We start from the raw sequence: 22,819 nt of genomic DNA, 5'->3' as shown, positions 1-22,819 counted from the left end.
TGTTTCCAGGCACACAAATGGGGGAGGGGGCTGCATCCTGGCTCGATGAGCTGCCAGCCCCCAGCTCTGCCCCACAACTCCCCGTGTGAAAAGGCTCTCCGCTCGCCCCCACTAAGTTACGAGCCCCCAAACTTCGAGCCTCCCCGCGTCCCCTCCAAAGCCCCCGATCTTGTGGGAGGGGGGGTTAAATGTTTGCTCGCGCCCCAGAGAAAAGCAGCCCCCCCTCTTGCCTGATTCAAAACAATCCGGAGTTCCCAAGAGGGAGACCCCTCGAGTTTGAATGCTCGCTTCCAAATCTGCGCGCCCCACAGAAACGCAAGCCCCCCCCAAAAAAAAATAAACAAGCCCCTGCGAAGTGGAGCCCAGCCTCACAGACTTCAGCTTTAAAAAGTCCTCAAACTTTGAGCCAAGGGACCCCCCCCCCCCAACCTCGGAGCCAAGAGAGAAGCAGCCCCTCTCCAAGCCCCTTCCGCGCAAAAAGGGGGGAGCTCGGGTCCCCCTTGGTCCGCTCCCCGAGGGGAGGAATCCGAGGGGGGGAAGTTTGGGGGACGCCTCCGCTGCTCGGCTCCCCTCCGGCTCGGCGCCCGGGGCCGCCGCCGCTCACCTCGCCTCTTTCCGCGTCTCCCTCGCCGGCTCCCCGTCCGACCCTCCCGCGCGCGCCGCTCCTGCAGCTGCAACCGCCGCCTCTGCCTCCGCCGCCCGCTCCTTCCCTGGCGCTGCCCGGCAGCCGACTGCCGCCGCTGCGCTCGCAACACATGGACGGGGAAAGCGAGCCCCGCCGACGGGGACCGTACCAAGCCCCGCCGCGGGGGTGGCCCGAGCGCCGCGCCCGCGGAGCGCCGGCCCCCTCGCGCGCGCTCAGGTTCTTCCTCTCGCTGGGCCAGAGGAGGAGGAGAGAAAAGAGCGCGCGGGGAGAGGGAGGGCATCTTCCCGCCGCTCATTTCCCTCTCGACTCCCCCCCTCCCCAACCCCTCCTTGGTACGGCCCCCTCCGCGCGCACAACTTGCCGCACTCTTTGAAGAGGAGCGTCACTCGCGGCTCTGCGCAGCCGGTGCGGAGTCGGAGCGGGCGGAGGGAGAGCCGCCGCTGGGGCGCCCGGGGAGGCGCTTGTGCCTTTCGCTCCCGAACCGCTTGCTTGGGACACCCCCTCGCCCGCCCGCCCGCCTCATCCTCTCACCCCAGAGATGTGCAGGAGGCGGAGGGGTTAGAAGGGAGGGCGCTCTGCACGCGCTCAGAGGCACCCTGGCTCCCCCTCCTGTTGCCGGGGGGGGGAAGCGCGCGCAGGGGGAAGCGGAGCAGCCGATCGGTGGAAGAAACAGGAGTCGGTTGATCGAGAACTGTTGTTGTTGTTGCTGCTGCTGCTGCTGCTGTTAAATTGCAAGCCCAGTATTCCGTTTTTGTATGTAACAATTTATTGATTTTCAAAAAATAACAAAAAAAATAATAAAATAATAAAATTCCTTCAGTAGCACCTTAAAGACCAACTAAGTTTTTATTTTGGTATGAGCTTTTGTGTGCATGCACACTTCGTCAGATACGAAAGCTCATACCAAAATAAAAACTTAGTTGGTCTTTAAGGTGCTACTGAAGGAATTTTTTTTATTTTGTTTCGACTCAGACCAACACGGCTACCTACCTGTAACAAAAAATAATAACAATACAAAAACAAAACACAAACAAAATATAACATAACAAATTTACTTCCCTCTAGTCCCTTCCTTCGTCCCATTATTTATCTACTAATTATCCATTCATAACAAAATTACAAGTGATTTTAAAACCCTGCTAATGTGTTAACCTGTGTACTGTACAATGCAAGCCCAGTATTCCAAGGGTTAACTCAAACAAATCAAGCAAGCATGGCGACACTTTTTGAAATCACCACCCACTTCTGAAGTGATCCATCTGACCCGTTAATTGGGCTGCATTGATTTGTTCGTTTGTTTATTTAAACGTATCTACCACTTTTATCAATCTCACAGTGTTTTCGCAAGAGGCATTTTAAAAACCCTATTAAAACCAGAAAATCACAACAGATCGTGCATAATTTGGACAATGACACCAACCGGATCTGGCAAAGGAAAACACGGGGATCAAGCGGTCAAGAAATCTTTTGACTGGGGTGCTGGCCCTCTCCAGATCTCCAATGGGAGCTCATTCAAGAAGGCCTTATCCAAGGATCGCAGCAATAAATCCCATCACGTCTGCCCATTAGCTGTGGCGGTTTGGGCAGATGGGAGTTGTAGTCTGAAACATCGGGAGGGCGGCAGGTTGGGGGAAGAATGCCCTACATAAGGAGTAACCATTGCAATACCCTTTAGGGCAGGGGTCAGCAACCTTATTCAGCAGGGGGCCGGTCCACCGTCCCACAGACCATGTGGTGCGCCGGACTATATATTTTGAAAAAAATATACGAACGAATTCCTATGCCCCACAAATAACCCAGAGATGCATTTTAAATAAAAGCACACATTCTACTCATGCAAAAAACCCACTCTGATTCCCGGACTGTCCATGGGTCGGATTTAGAAGGTGATTGGGCCGGATTCGGCCCCCGGGCCTTAGTTTGCCTACCCATGCCATGCTGGCTCCCAATGGACTACAACTCCCATCAGCCCCCAGCCAGCAACAGGCCATGATGGGAGCCGTAGTCCCAGAACAGCTGGAGGGGACCAGGTTGGCCAAGACTGGAATATATCAACAGTTCTCAAACACAGGAGGCAGGAGGAAAAGCCAGAGCGAGACAAGAAGTGGTGTGTTTACAGGAAGGAAGGTTTAGTTTAAAATTAGAAAGGGAAAAAAGAGAAAAGAATCCTGGGCTCTAATCCAGGGAGCTGCTCTGTTATAAATATGCAAGCTTCAGGCACACACTGCAGGAGCTTTCTCCTTCTCCAAAGCATCACATCAGGAGTGACTTGAAAGCAGGGGTCTCCCTGCGTGACTCCACAGACTGAGGGTTTCAGTATTTCTTTTAACCTATATATATAATCCTGGGATGCGGGTGGTGCTGTGGTCTAAACCACTGAGCCTCTTGGGCTTGCCGATCAGAAGGTTGGCGGTTCGAATCCCCACGATGGAGTGAGCTCCCGTTGTTCGGTCCCAGCTCCTGCCCACCTAGCAGTTTGAAAGCACGTCAAAGTGCAAGTAGATAAATAGGTACCACTCTGGCGGGAAGGTAAACGGCATTTCCATGCACTGCTCTGGTTCGGCAGAAGCGGCTTAGTCATGCTGGCCACATGACCCGGAAAAACTGTCTGCGGACAAGTGCCGGCTCCCTCAACCTATAGAGCGAGATGAGCGCCGCAACCCCAGAGTCGTCCGCGACTGGACCTTACGGTCAGGGGTACCTTTACCTATATATATATATATATATATATATATATATATATATATATATATATATATAATATTGCAATGTGAAAAGCTATGGGGGGGGGGACGACAACGAAGGTATATGCGACCACCCAATGGAAGAAAATTGTTCTCATTCTTATTTGCAAAGGAGAGTAAGTAAACACCTGGAGAGGTCGATATGAGGCCCCAGGATTACAGTTCCTCGCAGAGGTGGTTTGAGCATTTGCACTTCAAGACCCCCAAGCCACCCCAGGAGAATAAAGGCACAAGGACACAGAATTTAGGTTAATGTGAATGGGCAAAATTTAGGCCACAACTCTATTGGTTACAGAATGTGAGCGGTATTGGCTTAGGCAATGGCATCAACAGACTATATCTGACTCCTGCCCGCCTTGCAGGATCCGCGGTGCAAGGCTGACAGAGGAGCTGCCAGAGTCGCACCGCAGTTTAAATTGGCCCTGGCCACGCCCCCACAGCACCCTGATTGGCCGGGTCACCCTCAGCGTGACGCGGGGCGCTATCCCGTACCACGCTGAGGCAGGGGTGGGGCCTGGAGTACTTCAGTAGTGATGTATGGAAGTGAGAGCTGGACCATCAAGAAGGCTGATCGCTGAAGAATTAATGCTTTTGAATTATGGTGCTGGAGGAGACTCTTGAGAGTCCCATGGACTGCAAGAAGATCAAACCTATCCATTCTGAAGGAAATCAGCCCTGAGTGCTCACTGGAAGGACAGATCCTGAACTGAGGCTCCAATACTTTGGCAACCTCATGAGAAGAAAAGAGAAGACTCCCTGGAAAAGACCCTGATGTTGGGAAAGATGGAGGGCACAAGGAGAAGGGGACGACAGAGGACGAGATGGTTGAACAGTGTTCTCGAAGCTACCAACATGAGTCTGACCAAACTGCGGGAGGCAGTGGAAGACAGGAGTGCCTGGCATGCTCTGGTCCATGGGGCCACAAAGAGTCGGACACGACTAAACGACTAAACAACAGCAACAACTGGTCAAAGTCCCATTCAAAGACAAGAAGAAGAAGAAGAGTTTGGACTTGATATCCCGCTTTATCACTACCCGAAGGAGTCTCAAAGCGGCTAACAATCTCCTTTCCCCTCCTCCCCCACAACAGACACTCTGTGAAGGGAGTGGGGCTGAGAGACTTCAGAGAAGTGTGACTAGCCCAAGGTCACCCAGCAGCTGCATGTGGAGGAGCGGAGATGCGAACCCGGTTCCCCAGATTACGAGTCTACCACTCTTAACCACTACACCACACTGGCTCTCAAAGACAAAGCACGCTGAGTCCTGCAAGAGGCCTTTGGCGTTGCCCATCAACTATGAGCAGAACCTGGAGAACAGGCCAGCGCTGCCAGGTCAGGAGCATCGCAAACCCTGAGATTTCAGGGCCCCAACCTGATGCCTAGGAGTGGCCCCTGGGGATGTCACAGGGATCAGTCCCTGGAGATTCATCCTCTGCATTCCCTTCCACTGCCAAACCCTGGAGATGGAGGTTAATTGGGAGACGGGTGGAGGGAGCAAAAGAGGGCAGACACCCCACCCGTCCTAAGAGAATGTGCTATAATTTGCTACTGCCGCCTGCCTTCCTGAAGCTTGCCAGTTACACCTCTCTCTCTTTCTCTCTCCCTCCCTCCCTCTGTGTGTGTTCTTTCAAAAGGCACTCTTGCCCACCCGAGGAATCAAACCCTCCCCCTGCCACCTGGAGAGAGCTAGGCAAACCCTGGAGGTCTGGCAACCCTACAGCAAGCACACAGTTCACCTGCCCCACTTCCCTGCTACGGCGAGATATTCTGCGTCTGTATGTAAATTCTAGCAATTATTTTATAGTTGCATCTTTAGCACATAAATGAGCACAGGCAAAATTGAATGTCAGTCATCTTTCTTGCTGGGGCGGAAATGACCACCCCAGGGAGGTCCACGGAGTTCGGTGGGACTAGAACCACAGAATTGCCGAGCTGGAAGGGACCCCTAAGGGTCATCTTGTCTAACCCCCTGCAATACAGGCATCACAGCTAAATTATTTGCTCCCGAGCTGAATACTGCAGCTGAAATGTGCAGTGCTGAGAACCTGGGGGAAGTCTGGATTAATAAGAAACATCCACCCACGTGCCTGTTTATGAAATATTGGATGAAATCTGTTTCTTTTCCTTCTTTTATACAAAAAAACAAAATGCAATGGGAATCTGCAAGGGAAAAATAAGGACTGCAGTAGACAGAGTTGGTGTGTCTCGAAACTCGAATATAGCCGAATCTGTCATTCACCTGAATTACAGCCTTTCTCTGCCACCACCAACCCTTTGGGGTTTGCGCTACGGTAAATCTGCAAATGCAGAACCAAAGTTCCTTCGCAGGAACAAACAGCTGCTGGCTATAATTCTGGGCTGGGGATGAGGGAGAGATTCACTTCACTTCACAGCCAAAGGTGGATCTACCTCATTTGCACTTTCTGAAACAATACACAAACCAAAACTCTGGAAGGCATGCTTCTGAAATGCATATACTGCGCTAAAGTGCACACGAAAAATGCACGTATTATTGAAAATAACATGCAAAAAAATGAACTATCACTAGGAAACATTGCTTTGCAGATATGCGTACATGAGGCAAGATTGCGTACAAAAATCTGTTTACTAGAGAAATTGCCACTAAAATGCTGGTGGATTTCCATAAGAGCTTTTTTTAAAAAAATGCAAATTAATGGAGGAAATGTGGAGGTCGGAACATAAAATTGGAGAAACGAGAAACCCAAACTGGCCCATTCGCCCCTCCCTCTCTTGGCTCCAGCCATTCAGATCCTGGACTCAGCTAGACTGGTAAAGAAAAAGCGATTTATATGAGTTGTATATGCAATATATGCAGATGACACAACCTTGATGGCAGACAGTGAGGAGGAATTAAAGAACCTTTTAATGAGGGTGAAAGAGGAGAGCACAAAATATGGTCTGAAGCTCAACATCAAAAAAACCAAGATCATGGCCACTGGTCCCATCACCTCCTGGCAAATAGAAGGGGAAGAAATGGAGGCAGTGAGAGATTTTACTTTCTTGGGCTCCTTGATCACTGCAGGTGGTGACAGCAGTCATGAAATTAAAAGACGCCTGCTTCTTGGGAGAAAAGCAATGACAAACCTAGACAGCATCTTAAAAAGCAGAGACATCACCTTGCCAACAAAGGTCCGTATAGTTAAAGCTATGGTTTCCCATTAGTGATGTATGGAAGTGAGAGCTGGACCATAAAGAAGGCTGATCGCCGAAGAATTGATGCTTTTGAATTATGGTGCTGGAGGAGACTCTTGAGAGTCCCATGGACTGCAAGAAGATCAAACCTATCAATTCTTAAGGAAATCAGCCCTGAGTGCTCCCTGGAAGGACAGATCGTGAAGCTGAGGTTCCAATACTTTGGCCACCTCATGAGAAGAGAAGAATCCTTGGAAAAGACCCTGATGTTGGGAAAGATGGAGGGCACTAGGAGAAGGGGACGACATAGGACGAGATGGTTGGACAGTGTTCTCGAAGCTACGAACATGAGTCTGACCAAACTGCGGGAGGCAGTGGAAGACAGGAGTGCCTGGCGTGCTCTGGTCCATGGGGTCACGAAGAGTCAGACACGACTAAACGACTAAACAACAACAAATATGCAATATAACATTGTGCCACCAGATGGCGACATGGAGGCCCAGTTTTTCTCTACCTGTTTTCCCTGTTTAAATTTACAACGCTTTAAACTGAAACGCTTCTTGGATGCGTCTAGATCCAGCCTTCTTCTGCATTTCGTAGGTGTGCAAAAGAAAACATGGGGAGATCCCTGCTGAGTTAGACCACGGGCCCAACTTGGCCAGCTCTACTTCAGCCTTCGCCAGTGGGTTGCCCATTTAAAAATAATAATCTAGAAACAGTTTTTAAACTGTGTATCTACCAGTGATCTCCGGGTTTCTGAGAACAGTGTGTTTTGGCCATCAAATACCTGGGTTCAAGACGAATGCTTTAAAATTTCTCGCCAGGGAACGCAACTGGGGAGTCACCACTAAAAAGGCCCTGTCGTGGGTCAGTGCCAAACAGGCAACCCCCAACCCTTGCCAAGCCGGTTAACGCCTCAGCTCTTGAGGTGAGCATTTCTTGCGTGGCTTTCCACCCTTTGGCTGGGGCAGGAAGGGGTTAAAAGGCCACGTCGAAGAGCTCTGTTTGAGCAAATGCTTGCAGTTCAGAAAGACGTCAAGACAGATTGACTGCAATAAAAAGTGGCTTTGGCAGGAGCAGGGGCGTAGGAAGAGTGTCACCCTGATGGGGTTTGACAAAATGGCGGGCGCGGGTCCTGCAGCTGTAGGGCGGCTGAGGCCCCATGGCGCGCCCTGCCCCATCCCTCCCTAAGGGGGTCACACACCCCGTTCTGCCCCTTTGCGACATTCGCTCTGCCCCTACGGGCAGTTTGCCCCACCCCTCGGTGCACCGCCCCAGGTGCCCAAGAGGCTTCTACCCCTGCTGGGCAGGAGAGGGTTATTTTTGATGGACAAAGGCATCCTCAGAGTGCCTCTCGTCCTGCCCTTCTGTCTCCTAGCCAAGCGAAATCCACCCGACAGTCAAGGGGGACCCCCTTGAGGCCATCCGACGGGGAGTCAGAAAGCCCACGCTGAGATTTAGGGGAGCACTTATCTCGCTTCCACTTCTTCCATTAGCTAAACCCTTGAGGGTGCTCTGTTTATTTGTCACTTGTGGTCAGCCTGTGTGTGTGTGTGTGTGTGTGTGTGTGTGTGTGTGTGTGTGTGTGTATTTGTGTCCTATTTTACAGAGGCCAGCTCTCTATTTGAGGGAGACCACTTTTGGAGGGCACTCTGGTGTAAAGACGACGAACCCCAAGGAAGGGAACATGCGGGGGCCTTGAACGGTCGGTTAAATCTGCCCATTGTTCTCTCGCGGTTTCTCGTTTTCCCATTATTAAATTTAGTTCTCTGCTTTTCCCACATCAAGTTTGCGAAATCTGCCTATGTTGTTTTCTCGTTTTTCCATTCTTAAATTCAGCGCTCCACTTTTTCTGCATCAGTTTGCAAAATTGTGGGTTTTTTCGTCTTTTCTTGCGCCGGGGGGGGGGGAGAGGGATTGGCGGTGGAAATATTTGTGGGGGAAATGCTGTACCTGTATATGTAGAAATCAAATGAAGTCCATGCAAAGCCTCCTCCACAGACTGGCTCTTCCTTCTCGCCCCAGACCAGCAACGAACCTCCACGCATCAGCAGCCACTACCTGTTGACTGGCTTAGCAAGGGGTCCCCTCGGCTGGTGTTTTTATTCAGTACCAGAGGGATGAATCGGAAGGCCAAGACGTACCATGGGGGGGGGGTCGTAGGCAAGAAGCTTCTGCCGCGTCTAGACACCCACATGAGAGTCTTCCACTCCTGCGCTGCTTCTGCCCTCTGCCTCTCAGGCCACCAAGGACCTATTTGGGGGGAAAACAAAAAGGTTGTTAGTCGGAACAGAAGTGTGGCTATCGATTAAAACCCTTTTAAGAACCGTCTTGCTTTTAAGCAGTTAATTGATCAGCAACGGACTCTCACGCTGCACACCCCAGTAGATGAGTTTTTGTATACATTACTTGAGTGAAAAACTGCGTTGCAAAATTCGGGAAAGTGCATATTTCATAGGATGGGAGCGTTTTGGTTCTCATATTGTTTTGCAAAGGCCAAATTAAGTAGGCTCTCCCTTAAATGTGAACAGAATTCCCCACCATGTTTCCCCAAACATCTATGCATAATTTTTTATTTTGAAATATTTTTTTTTACAATTGCAAAGTTATAACAATACAAAATAGATATCCATATTGAGAGATTTATCTGAATCTCGAGACCTCCCAGTGTCCCCTCCATGGGTCCTTTTGTCAACCTTTTCAACTGTATATTGTTTCATAATCCATATTTTAAATCTCTCCCTATTATCCATGTTATTTGCTACGTTACAAGTGTTATTAAAATCCTGCTAATGTTTCCATCTGCTTACAGAGGTCTCCTAAATAAATGAAAATCCCCCCCTTCTTTATTGACGTTTTTGTCTTCTTGGTTCCTGAGCTTCCAGGTCAGTTTTGCCATTTCAGCATATTCCAACAGCTTGACTTGCCATTCCTCTCTGGTAAGAATTTCTATGCATAATTTTCTACACCTCTGTCATGTCCCAGTGGATGGGCCCCTGGCCTGATCCAGCAGGCCCTTTTTATTATGGGCTGAATTTCCCCCTCCCCACCCCTGATTGTTGCCTAAGATTCTTGTCTGCAGGCTAAGGCAACTAGAAAAAAGGAGCGACCACTTTTAACGCTCTAGTCCAGTGTTTCTCAACCTTTTTTGGGCCACGGCACACTTGTTCCGTGAAAAAAATCACGAGGCACACCACCATTAAAAAAGTTAAAAAAATTAACTCTGTGCCACCCTATATTATAATTATGACTGTAAGAAACACTTGCCAAATATTGCTTTCCGGTGGGTGAGTCTTGTTTATTGGCGGCCGCCAGGCTCGTTTGCACTGAGCTTTGGGAAAGAGGAGGAGAAATATTGCTTTCCGGCGGGTCAGTGCTGCCTATTGGCGGCCACCAGGCACGTGACAATGCAAATCGCCCTTCTCGTCGCTGCACGTCGCGGCACACCAGCCAGCGTCTTGCGGCACACTAGTGTGCCGCAGAACAGCGGTTGAGAAACGCTGCTCTAGTCCTCAGCCTCTGACCTCAACGCAGTGCCGGATTTACGCATAAGCTAAACAAGCTATAGCTTAGGGCCACACTCTCCTGGGGCCCCCAACAATTTTTTTAAAGGAAAACAAAACTGAATGTACATTTCCAAAATATAAGATAAAAAACAATTAAAATAAAACGTACATACAGCAAGAGTGTTTTGTCTTGTGTAGGCTCTTATGATGTGAGTCATGGTCCCTGCCTGCTTGCCTGCTCCCTGCCCATTTCTATATATAGGGTGCCTACATTCTGCATGTGCAAATGGCTTTACAAACCTATTAGATCCATCAATTACCATATAGCATATATTCAACACAAAAAAACAGCGACAATTTGTTGTTGACAAAGGACACGGAGCAATGGATTCAAGCTACAAGAAAGAAGATTCCACCGAAACGTTAGGAAGAACTCCCTGACAGTAAGAGCTGTTCGACAGTGGAATTTGCTGCCAAGGAGTGTGGTGGAGTCTCCTTCTTTGGAGGTCTTTAAGCAGAGGCTTGACAGCCATCTGTCAGGAATGCTTTGATGGTGTTTCCTGCTTGGCAGGGGGTTGGACTGGATGGCCCTCGTGGTCTCTTCCAACTCTATGATTCTATGACAGCTGGATATATAAAGGGCCCCATTACCTTCAGTAGCTTAGGGCCTCATCAAACCTAAACTCGGCCCTGTTTCAAAGGGCACACGAAGCTCTGTAAATAGCCAACTGGCTCATGTGTCTTCGGGATCACCACCCCAGCGATTCCCCACATCTCTCACGGTGCCAGGGCGCCTATGCCAGCTGCTCCGGCTTTTGGAAATGCCCTGGGACATTTCCAGACTTTCTGCCACCTTCTGCCAGCAACTCCTTGGAGCCCGAGGCTCAGTCCGCAAAAGCATGCGCAGGCGATGGGGCCGTGCCAAAAACATTTGCTGCACAAAAGTGCTGACTGGGTATGTGGGCACCCGAGGCGGAGCCCGAACCCGGTGTCTTTACAGCCTGTTGAGGTTGACGCAGCAGAGCAGGAGTTTGCATTGCACAGGAGAACGTCTCCCAGTTGTGTGGTCGGCCAGTGTGAGAACGGGGCTGGGCTTGATGGGCCACTGGCCTGATCCAGCAAGCAGGCTCTTCTGATGTTCTGAAACGGGCGAGATTTCGCAGCCTAATTATTCCTGGAAATTACTGCATCAGCTTCAGCATTACGGCAAATTCTAGGAACTCTGCAGAGTGCAGCCCCTCTTGGGAGGAGCAAGACAGGCAGAAAGAATGCAGAGGAACAATCGAGCAATACCTTCTTACCCAGGCTTTCCCTAACCCATAAGACCAGACCCTGTTTTCCTTTCCCCCGAATTCCTATTCTTTATTTCCTCTTAAATGCCTTTTTATGTTTTTATCATACTGTTTGTTTGTTTTAATGCTATTGCTCATTGTTCTGAGGTTGCACCCCGCTTACAGCTTCTTTAAAAAAACATTGAGGTTTATAAATACTTTTGAATGAGTACTTAATTTCTAGTAAGAGCACTTTTGGATCCTTCCTTAAGAACTAAAGAATTGTTTGTTTGCTGTCACCCATTACACTTGTTACTTACTCCACGGTTCTCCACTGTCCTCCCCTTTCATCTTCGCAACAACCCTGCGAGGCAGGCTGGGCTGAGAGGGGGTCACTGGCCTGAGGCTCCCCCAGTGAACAGAATGAGGATGGGGGGATCACATTTTTTAAACAGCTGCATGGAAGAGGGGAGTGCAGTAGATGTAGCTTGCACGCACGCGACTGAATTGAGGGCTATAGCAAAATTGTGCGGCATGATTCCCGACCTCACCTGGAGTACTGTGTCCAGTTCTGGGCACCACAGTTCAAGAAGGATACTGACAAGCTGGAACGTGTCCAGAAGAGGGCAACCAAAATGGTCAAAGGCCTGGAAACGATGCCTTATGAGGAACGGCTTAGGGAGCTGGGTATGTTTAGCCTGGAGAAGAGAAGGTTAAGGGGTGATATGATAGCCATGTTCAAATATATAAAAGGATGTCATATGGAGGAGGGAGAAAGATTGTTTTCTGCTGCTCCAGAGAAGCGGACACGGAGCAATGGATTTAACTTCAAGAAAGAAGATTCCACCTAAACATTAGGAAGAACTTCCTGACAGTAAGAGCTGTTCAGCAGTGGAATTTGCTACCAAGGAGAGTGGTGGAGTCTCCTTCTTTGGAGGTCTTTAAGCAGAGGCTTGACAGGCATATGTCAAGAATGCTTTGATGGTGTTTCCTGCTTGGCAGGGGGTTGGACTGGATGGCCCTTGTAGTCTCTTCCGACTCTATGATTCTATGAATACACTTACGGCGCACGATTTTGCAGATGGCGGAAGTGAGTTGCAGAGCTGGTCTCTTTGAGACTTCCCAAGGTTGGAAAACTTTCCCATCTCACTCACTCACTCACGCACACACACGCACACACACACACTTCCTGATTGCTGTACTATACTTGTGACCCGCTAGGAAACTGTCTTGTGTGTGCAACAGTGAATCATTGTTTGCCCCTCTCCAAATGCTTATTTTTACCTGCCTTTGGAATGTGGTCCTGACCTTGGGATCATACCACTCTAGCAGGGAAAGGGGAGCGGATGGAACCAAATGGGAGGGCTGCCAGGATGTGTGTGTGCGTTGGTACTTTTTAAATCACAGAGTGGGGTCATTTCAGAACCAAAACTCTTTTTTTAACGGTCATATTAGGAATGGCACATTTTCCCCATAAACCATCCTCCTTTTGCACATTCGTTCCTGCAAAGGCCGCCAAATTACGATTATTTGTTTTGCTTTCGGACGGTTGGCCTTACTTTCCAATTGTATGATGCCTTACTTTTCGCACCGAGAAGCGTTTTTAAAATATATTTTTTGCAAATGCATTCTGATCATAATTATGAGTGATGGTGTGGGGGCAACAGCACCATCGGGGCAGCAGCCCCCCCCAAGCAGCCAGAGAGAGAACAGATTCCTTTCTTCGATCCAACTGTTCCCTGCAGCGCTGGATCAATATGAAGTGTTGATGGACCTGCTGCTCTTATTCACGGACTGCTTCTCCGAACAAAACAACATTTCCCTTCTTGCAAAGGGGTATTATATATTTATGAGGGATTGGGGAAATATACAAAGGCAGCCCTTGCTGAACTCTGAGACTCGTTGGTTGCGAGAGTCTGTTTGTATGCTGAACAAGCTGTAGCTCCGTGGTAGAGCTCTTGTTATGGATACAGAAGATTCTGGGGAAATCATAGAAACATAAGAGTTGGAAGGGACCAAATGGAAAGCGTAGTGCTGATGGTCAACAAAAGAGGTTTAAAGACTGTCTCAAGGCAAATCTTAAAAAATGTAGTATGAACACCGACAACTGGGAAACACTGGCCTGCGAGCGCTCCAGTTGGAGAACAGCCTTTACCAAAGGTGACATGGGCTTTGAAGACACTCGAACTCAGGACGCAAGGGAGAAACGTGCTAAGAGGAAGGCATGCCTGGCAAATCCGCACCGTGATCAACTTCCCCAAACAGGGCTGCCTTCAGATGTCTTCTAAAAGTCAGAGAGTTGTATATTTCCTTGACATCTGATGGGAGGGCATTCCACAGGGCGGGTGCCACCACCGAGAAGGCCCTCTGCCTGGTTCCCTGTAACCTCACTTCTCGCAGGGAGGGAACCGTCAGAAGGCCCTTGGAGCTGGACCTGTGTCCAGGCTGAAAAATGGGGGTGGAGATGCCCCCAATATTTTATTCAAGTTTGCACCCCTGACAACAGCAGCAGCAGCAGCAAGATACACAACCTGGATCTGTGCCAAGAAATGTGGCACCAAAGGAAGCCTAGACGAACCCTTCGTTGACTCCGTCTGCCATTGGCTCTGGAGCCCCCTGCTGTTGGCCTCCCCGCCTTCCGCCCTACCAGTCCCAGTGAACACCAGCTGCTGCACACTCTTCCACACCAACCCTGAAACCTTTCTATGGAGGCCGGTTAAGAAACCATTTAAACAGAAGGAGACGGTGGAGGAAGAGTGGAAGAAATTTAAAATGTATTTGGAAAAGAATTATAAGATTAAGAATAGATAATAAGGGAAATGGAAGTACAAAGAGGCTGAAGTAGCATTTAGATCTAGTAGGCTAGTAACAAGTTTTAAATGTAAAACATATATTAAGATTTCTAGATCCAAGGATATTTTGTAATATTGGGAATGTGTGTGTAAATGGATCAAGAAAAATATTTATAAATGAGTTATTAGAAGAACATAAGGGTAAAGAAGTAGAGAGTGCTATTTTAGATTTAAAAACAAGAAACATGGAAGGAAGGGAAGGAGGAAGTGGACAGACCAAGAATTATGTTAGATAATTGTTTTAGATAAAATCTCTTTTATTTTTTGTGTCTTATGTATTTCTTTTTTCTTGTATATCTGTTTTTGTATTTTTTGTATTTTCTTTAATTTTTGTACACTTTAGAAAACCAATATATATATATATATATATATATATATATATATATATATAAGAAACCATTTAAACAAACTGCGTAGAGGGCATTTCAGAAACAGCTCCCTCTGCACCCAGGACAGCCGGGCAGAGAGCTTTGCCTGGTGCCTGAAAAGGGCTTTCAAAAATCCAGGCACTTTTCTCAGTTGGTTGACCATTCTTTTAAAGGGGGAGCCAGGAAACTTTATCACACCCCCTCCAAATTTTTAGCTCAGGAAGGGAGCTTTGTGTTTGGTGGCTGGTGGAACAGGCAGGGCAAATGTGGGTTTTTAAATGATTATTATGCATTAATTGTCCTTTAAATATACGCAAGCGTGAGTAATGCTGCTGCAGCTGTGACTTGCAGGGGCTCCGTCTTAAGGAAAGGAGGGGGGCAAAGCAAACATTTGCTGATGGCTTTTAATAAGCCATTAGTGTCTAATTATCATGCAAAGAGTGCAATTAGGCTCACACAGCCTGTTCCAGCTCTGCGTTCTCCCAGATCCAATTTGCCAACTTCGTTTCCGGGTGGCGCTTTTGCCGTGGAGCCTTGAGGAACCCTCTGCCAGGACTTGCGTCAGGAGGCTCCCGGCATGTGGGTGTTAGGGACCGGCTTGGCAAGAAACACTTCTGCATCTTTGCCCAGACTCTGTGGGCCTCTCTGTCGAGGTCTGCCTGGCAGTGTTGGAGCCGCACCTTTCTCAGCCAGAGGAGGGCCGCTCTTCCTTCCAAGAAATCTTCCAGGGGCCACATGGCGGTAAAGAGTGCAGGCCAAAGTGGAAAGGGCAATGGGTGTCAATGGAGGATAAGGCTGTCAACAGCCAGGGCTGTCTTAAGCGCCCCTGGCGCCGTGGTGCGCCAGATCCCTCCAGCCCCCTCCCGCCCCGTTTCCCAGCGTGGTGGGCGGGTGGGTGCCGCGCTCAGCGCAGCTGCCACAGGCGCTGCTGCGCGACGGGCGGGCAGGTGCTGCGCGGTTGCCGTGGGCGCAGCTGCGCGGAGGACCAGCCGGCCAGCGGGTGGGCGCAGCTCACAGCGCCCTCCTGGTGGGCCAGCGCCGTGGTGCCCTGTGCCACCCAGCCTGCACGTAGGACCGGCCCTGTCAACAGCTACAGCCAAACCTTAGTTGTCCATCGTAATCCGTTCTGGAAGCCTGTTTTTTGCTTCCGAAATGTTTGACAACCGAGGCGCGGCTTCCGATTGGTTCCGAAAAACATCAAAAAACCGGAGCATTTACTTCTGGGTTTTCGGTGTTCAGAAGCCAAAACGTTCCGAAATGGAGGCGTTTGGGATCCGAGGTTTGACTGTACAATACTAGCTGCATGGCTACACTGTTGGAGGCAGGAACTGTTAAGGATAATTGGTTTAATTCACACTGAAATGGGCATGCCTATGTATTGGTGATAAAGCTTTAACATGGGGGATTTCCCATGGGACTATATTCAAAGCTTTTTGCAGCTTGATCATAGCTGCCAAGTTATCCTTTTTTAAAAAAAAAATAATCTTTATTCATTTTGCACATAAAAAAATAACACAAAATACAAATTCAAAAAGGAGCACACAAAAAACAAAAAGAAAAAAAGAACCCCCCTACCCCCCCCCCAAAAAAAAGAAGGGAAAAAAGAGAAAAAAAGAAGGAAAAATATAAAAAAGGGAAAAAATAGATCTAATCATCTTATATCGTTTCCATAACAATGAGACTTCCCCGGTTCCCCCCTCATTGATTTCCCAATTTATTTCCTCATCAAGCAGTTTTCACCTATGTTCCAAATAATTTTAATTACTTAACCTTTCCTCATTAATTATCACCATTTAATTATCTCTATACTCAATTTTTGAATACTTATACTCTAATATATCTCCCCAACTTAACTTTTTTTACCAACAATGAAACTATATTTTAGTACTTCGTTCCCCCCCTTCCCCTGGACCCAGATTCCCTAGATACCTCAGCAAATTCCAAATTTCGTACCAGTGTCGGACTTTTCCAATCAAACCAGCCTAAAACCACATGATTAAAGCATTTTATCCCACTCCCACCCTTTCCAAGAACTTCCAGCAATATTTTTTAAAACCACTCTGCTGTTTCCACACTTTCCTTGCTGTTTCCCAACACCCCCCTTCTTCCTTCCCCTCAACCCAGAGCCTTCCCTGCACACCCTCTCTCACTGGGTGTGCAGAGACCCCCCCTGGTTCTCCGTTGGAGAGTTCTTTTTTTAAGTCCAAAGCTTGTCCCACATCTCCCACTTGTGGGGCATTTTGACAGTCTTCTTCCCTCTCTTTGCAATTTTGAAGTTCTTCTAAATTATCATTAATGTCTATCGTGTTTTTTTCTTCCTCCGTATCGTCTGCGCAGGTCATTTCTCTTCCACAGTCTTTGTCCATATCTCCCTTCGTATCCTCAAGTCTATTGTTAATTTGTTGCACTTGTTCATTGTTCTTGACCAGCTGTCCCTTGATGTGTAAAAGTTCCAAATAAATCTTTTGGTACTGTAAGTCCTGTACTGATGTTGAGACTGCCATCGTCCTTGCTCTCAAATCCCGTGGGAAAGCAGCAGATAATAAAACCAGATGTGACAGGTGTCAAATTACCAGATGGAGTCCATTTTAAGTCCAGTCCCGGCTAATCCATAAATCCAAGTATCAATTGTCAAGTCTTTTTCTTAATAACAGCAAAATATCCATCCATTCACTGATCTCTCCAGGGACCTAGTTCCAGTCTCCTGGAGGGTTTTGAAAGTCTGATTCTTGGTAAATTGGTTACTTCCTCTCTCTTCCCCTGCTGGGGATCAAATTACTGCTTCACAAAACAATCAAAGTGGGAGACCGACTTCCGTTTTTGTAGTCACCCACCGTGTCCAAATTTTAAAGGGATCTTGCCAATCAAACTTTTTTACTCACGTTGAGTTGTTGTTGTTGTTTTTCTGATCGTTGCTTTTTGCGGAAGGAATCCACCGCTCTCTGAGTGAAGGCTTGGGACGTCGCTTCTGGAGGTAAAGCTGGTGCCCAAAATGGCTCCCGCGACTGCGACTCTGCTGACTCTCGGGGGCTCTGCCGAGCTCCCGGGCAGCGGAGGAGTCGCGTCTGGAGCTCTGCCGGGCAAATTTTGCCCCCGGGAAGCTCAACCCGGGGTTCTATGGGGAACCGCGTGCCCCCGCGGTATTCCCCCCCCCTCCGCGAATGCCAGAAGCCTCGGAACTCGAGGCTTCTGCGACCTCACTCCAGCGCGGTAGACCGGAAGTCTGTAAGTTATCCCTTTTTTAAGGGATTTTCCCTTATGCTGAATAGGCTTCCTCGCGAGAAAAGGGAAAACTTGGCAGCTATGAGCTTGATAATTAACTGTTGATCGTTCTCTGCTCTACTCAGATATTAATATTGCACAGTTTGAAGGGACAGGATGCATAAAAACGGAATTCTTATGGAAGAAAAACATTATCAAGGCCCATAAGTTAAATTCAGACTTTCGCTTGCAGAACTTTCTTCAGCAACATCACAAGAGCATCAAAGATACATCCAAATGTATCCATATCATGGGCTCAAGCCCCACATTGAACTGGTCTCACAGAGCTATTTTGTCATTCTTCTGTTTGAACTGCCTCAGAGTTCCCTTTTACATTTCTTTTCAATGAAAGCTGGTAGGTACACTGGTCCTTTTCATAAGCAAACACCACCACAAACTCATCCTTAACTCATGCTTAATCTCAGGGTTGTGGGTTCAAGCCCCACGTTGGGCGAAAGATTCTTGCATTGCAGGGGGTTGGACTAGATGACCCTCGGGGGCCCTTCCAACGCTACAATTCTATGTTTCTAAGTAATGCTCCTGCATACCAGTGGCTGGAAGCCACAGGAGGGGAGAGTTGTTCTTGAGCATGAATCCTGCACCATAATAATCTCAGCGATGGGAGACTCCCCAGCCACTTCTCAAAGAATTTGTGCATAGCAGATATTGCTTTACGCTCTTCTGATAATTCTATCAGTGCAACCAGACAAAAAGACCCCTCTTCCCCCCCCCCCCGCATGCTGTTTGAGGGGCAGTTTCTTCTGACACCCCCAAGCCAATTTCAGGGGGTGCGAGGAGAGGGGAAAACCCGCCCCCTGCACAAGCAGAAGTCCTTGCAAGGGGGTTTTGTGGAGGAGACTCATTATGTGCCCTCCGATGTTCAAGAAAGGTTTGCAAGATACACTCAGCCCTTGCTGCGGCTGCTTCTGAAAACTCTGCAGAATCTGAAAACGTTTCTGGACGGGCTCTTTGGGAGGCACAGCAGGGTCAAAACACTGCTTGCCTTTTTAATGGCTGGAACTTTATAGGGGTGGGTGGGTGGGTGGGATCTGGATGGAAAGGCGGCCGATTCAGAGAGCGCCAGCTGGCCTGTGGGGTTTAGATCGTGTCTTGTATGGCGGCAGAGATATTGCGGGTGGGGAGGAGCCACCCAGCAGCAGAAGAGGGGAGATAAAAAGACCCGAAAAGGAAAGTGGTGATTATGGGCCCCAGATATGAGGCTGTGTGGCTGGCTGTACGCACAGAAGGAGCTCTGGAGAGCCAGACTGAAGGGGGTAAACAACCTCACAGAGAGCAAAAAAAAAACCACACAAAGCTTCCTTGGCCAAGGTTTTCAGGATGCCTGGAAGGTTAATGGGGCACCGGCTAGTAGTTGTGGCTATGAGTCACTTTGCAGAAGGGGTGGGGAGCTTCAGTTATTGGGCCAAATGAGACCCCCTGCCCTCTTTATCCATCCCCAGGAAGCACCCCATCTCCCTAGTCCACACACCTCGTTGGCCTCCCTCTGTGACATGCGCAAGTTATGCTTTTGCCAGCCATATAGTCCAACCTCCTGCAATTGCAGGAATCTTGCCATTTCTGCATATTCCACCAGTTTGGTCTGCCGCTCTTCTCTGTTCGGGAAAGATCAGAAATCAGGAATAGCAAGTATTTTTTAAAAGACTGGGATAACTTTCTCACATATTTGAGAGATCACTGTAAACAGGTGAAATCACTGGCAGGAATACAATGACACTTGTAACATGGATTTTGGATACTATGATTACACGGTATAACAGATAGATTACAGCAAAAGATGCAGGTTTTTTTAATATTTTTTTTTTTAAGAATTGGAACCCGTAGAAGGAAGGAGGTCTCAAGGTTAGAAAGAACCCTTTTCTTAATGTGTGAAAATGTCATGTTTATATAAAACTAATAAAAATTTATATATAGTGTAATGCAGGAATCATTTGCCCAACCTGGGGATTATATTACAGAAAATTGCTATGCGAAAATGGGTAAATTAGGCCAAATTGCAGACGTGTGTATATTAGGATAAATTCACATTAAAATGCTAATGAATTATCATGAGATAATTGATGTAGAGGAGGGGGAAAGGACTTTTTGATCTAGCAGGCCAGATCTTCACTCCTCACCCCCATTGACTCTGACAGGTAGGCAGGGCTCCCCATCGATCAATCAGCTGACATGTTGATCAATCAGTGGGGTTTGGGGAAGGGGGTCTCTTCACCAGCCTTTCTCTGCAGGAAAACTGCTGGCAAGCAGGATTGAACCCTGCCTCTTGATGCCTCTCCGTGATGCCAGGTGATTGACAGGTGGGTGTGGTTTGGGGGGAAATGCCCTTGCGGGCCAAACTGGACTCTCTAGCTGGCCGAGATTGGCCCCTGGGGCAGACACTTTAACCTAAGCCTGAATTATTGCAGTCAATTAATTGACCTGCAACTCTCCGACACGATGTGGCCAAGCCAGGCACCCACCCAAATCGTGCTGGGTGGAAACTAGCTTGCGATCGTTTTAATTTGGGTTGCATTCTCTATATTTAGCAGGCGTCAGAGTACATCGGCTGCATTGCTGGGTGTTGTCCCTTGCCCTGCGCCCTCAGGAAATCCAGCTCACTTGCCAAGAATACGCTACAGCTCAAAGGCGAGGAATGCACTTTTGTCAGTCACGATGACAGCATGTTCCTGAAATGATGCACACGACAGCGTTACATTTTAATAGCCGAATGTCACTCTCTTCCCTTGGACGGGACTGAGGATCCTGGTCGAAAGAATGCTGGCCGACAAGGCAGAGAGAAAAATGCTTGATGTAACTCAGAGAGGAGGGGTGGAACTTTAATATATAACTAACAATTTTCTAATATCTAAATAAAACAAGCCTACATACATTTGCATACATCATTCCTGAAACACCTTTCAGGTTTCCACTAAGGGCTTAAATCGGGGGTGAGCAAACTTTTTCAGCAGGGGGCCAGTGCACTGTCCCTCAGACCTTGTGGGGGGCCGGACTATAATTTGCAGGGGGGGGGGGAGAATGAATTCCTATGCCCCACAAATAACCCAGAGATGCATTTTAAATAAAAGGACACATTCTACTCATGTGAAAACACAGGGCCGTCTTGAGCAGATCGCGCGCCCTGGTGCTGAGGGGCGGAGATCGCTCCGCCACCCGCCCCGCCCTCGCAGGGCGAAATTGGTTTGCGCGCGGCTTTGCCGTGCGGCGCCCTCCTTGCCAGGCCGGCGCCCAGCTTACCAGCCCCCCGCCATGGTGCACTGCGCCACCAGGGGTCTATGTAGAGCTGGCCCTGTGAAAACACCAGGCAGGCCCCACAAATAACCCAGAGATGCTTTTTAAATAAAAGGACACATTCTACTCATGTAAAAACACGCTGATTCCCGGACCATCCGCGGGCCGGATTTAGAAAGGCGATTGGGCCAGATCCAGCTCCTGGGCCTTAGTTTGCCTCCCCATGGCTTAAATCAGGGGTCAGCAAACTTTTTCAGCAGGGGGCCGGTCCACTGTACCTCAGACCTTGTGGGGGGCCAGACAATATTTTGAAAAATAATAATGAATGAATAACCCAGAGATGCCTTTTAAATAAAAGGACACATTCTACTCATGTAAAAACATGCTGATTCCTGGACCGTCCGCGGGCCGGATTTAGAAGGCGATTGGGCCACATCCGTCCCCCGTCCCCAAACAGGCCAGTTCAGCAATGCTTAAATACTAGTTGACATTAGGAAGATGCCATTGGTCCATCTTGCTCAATAGTGCCTGCACTGACTGGCAGCATCTCTCCAGGGTTTCAGGCAGTGGTCTCTACTTGTCCTCTCAGGGGATTGAACCCGAGACCTTCTGCACACCAAGCAGGTGCTCTACCACTGAGCTGCGGCCTGCTTTTCAGCGCCAAGCTCAGGTCTTAAAATAATACTGAGGACTAACGGGGATGCCCTGGAGCATGTGCAGAGTGCTCTCCCACATTCAGCATTGTGGCAATCAAAGTAAGGGCAATGAAAAGGAACAGAGGAGGAGGAGGAGGAGGAGGAGGAGGAGGAGGAGGAGGAGGAGGAGGAGGAGGAGGAGGAGGAGGAGGAGGAGGCAGAGGCTGGCTTTCCTGGACAGCTTGAGCACCAGCCTTTGTTCTTAAAAGAGAACCACTGCCTGTTTGGTTTGCCTGCTCCCTGCTCAGTAGCAAGCGGAGGTGATATGCCCTGGGTGGTCTTCCAAACACTCCCGCCTCTCTGTCTAGACTCTAGCTGCTGCGGTTGTGAAGATGGCTCAGATAAGCACAATCGATCATTTCACTCAGTGCAAGGACAGTCTTTTGCAGGCTACAGGGATTTGCTCGGCCCTCGCTGAACTTTGCCGTTCGAAAAGGGACAAAACTGGTTTCTCCCAGTTTCTCATTTTCCCAATCAAGTCCAGTTCTTTTCGTTCCCAGATCCGCGTGTGATTATTTTATTTTTCTATTGAAAAGGTCCTCGTATATAGGTCCTCAATATATAGGAATGGCTGGAAGTGGGGGGGGGGAAGGGGGATAAAGAAGTTTTTTGGGTATGAAAGAGAGAATGAATGAGAGAATTAGTTGAAGATCTTTTTATGATTTAATTTATGATTATATTTATAAAAAAATTCCTTCAGTAGCACCTTAAAGACCAACTAAGTTTATATTTTGGTATGAGCTTTCGTGTGCATGCACACTTCTTTTCGTGTGCATGCACACTTCTTTTCGTGTGCATGCACACGAAAGCTCATACCAAAATATAAACTTAGTTGGTCTTTAAGGTGCTACTGAAGGAATTTTTTTATTTTGCTTCGACTCAGACCAACACGGCTACCTACCTGTAACTAGATTATATTTATGTTCTTTATGATTTAACTTATAATTATAATTTATGATTTAACTTATAATTATAATTTATGATTTAATTTAAGATTATGATTTATGGTTATGATTATGATTATGTTTATGATATGTTTGTTTTTCTATTTTTTTTCTTTTTGAAGTTTTGTTGTTGT

The 22,819-nt window shown here is 48.2% G+C and overlaps 1 protein-coding gene across 2 annotated transcripts in view; it reads right to left on the bottom strand.

Annotated features, from left to right (window-relative positions):
* FRMD6 (FERM domain containing 6) overlaps nt 1-22,819 on the bottom strand; it is a 136,446-nt gene that overhangs the window by 69,980 nt on the left and 43,647 nt on the right. Inside the window, exon 2 of one of the 2 annotated variants that reach the window (XM_035100697.3) lies at nt 8,496-8,795. The gene's annotated coding sequence lies outside the window, so the exon portion shown is untranslated. Of the gene's footprint in view, nt 1-604; nt 873-8,495; nt 8,796-22,819 lie in introns of those variants that run through there. The other variant, XM_035100780.3, reaches the window with a different exon arrangement.

Source organism: Zootoca vivipara, chromosome 1, assembly GCF_965207765.1.
Source record: "Zootoca vivipara chromosome 1, rZooViv2.hap1.1, whole genome shotgun sequence".
NCBI classification, from domain to species: domain Eukaryota; kingdom Metazoa; phylum Chordata; class Lepidosauria; order Squamata; family Lacertidae; genus Zootoca; species Zootoca vivipara.
This window is presented reverse-complemented; position numbering and strand designations above follow the sequence as displayed.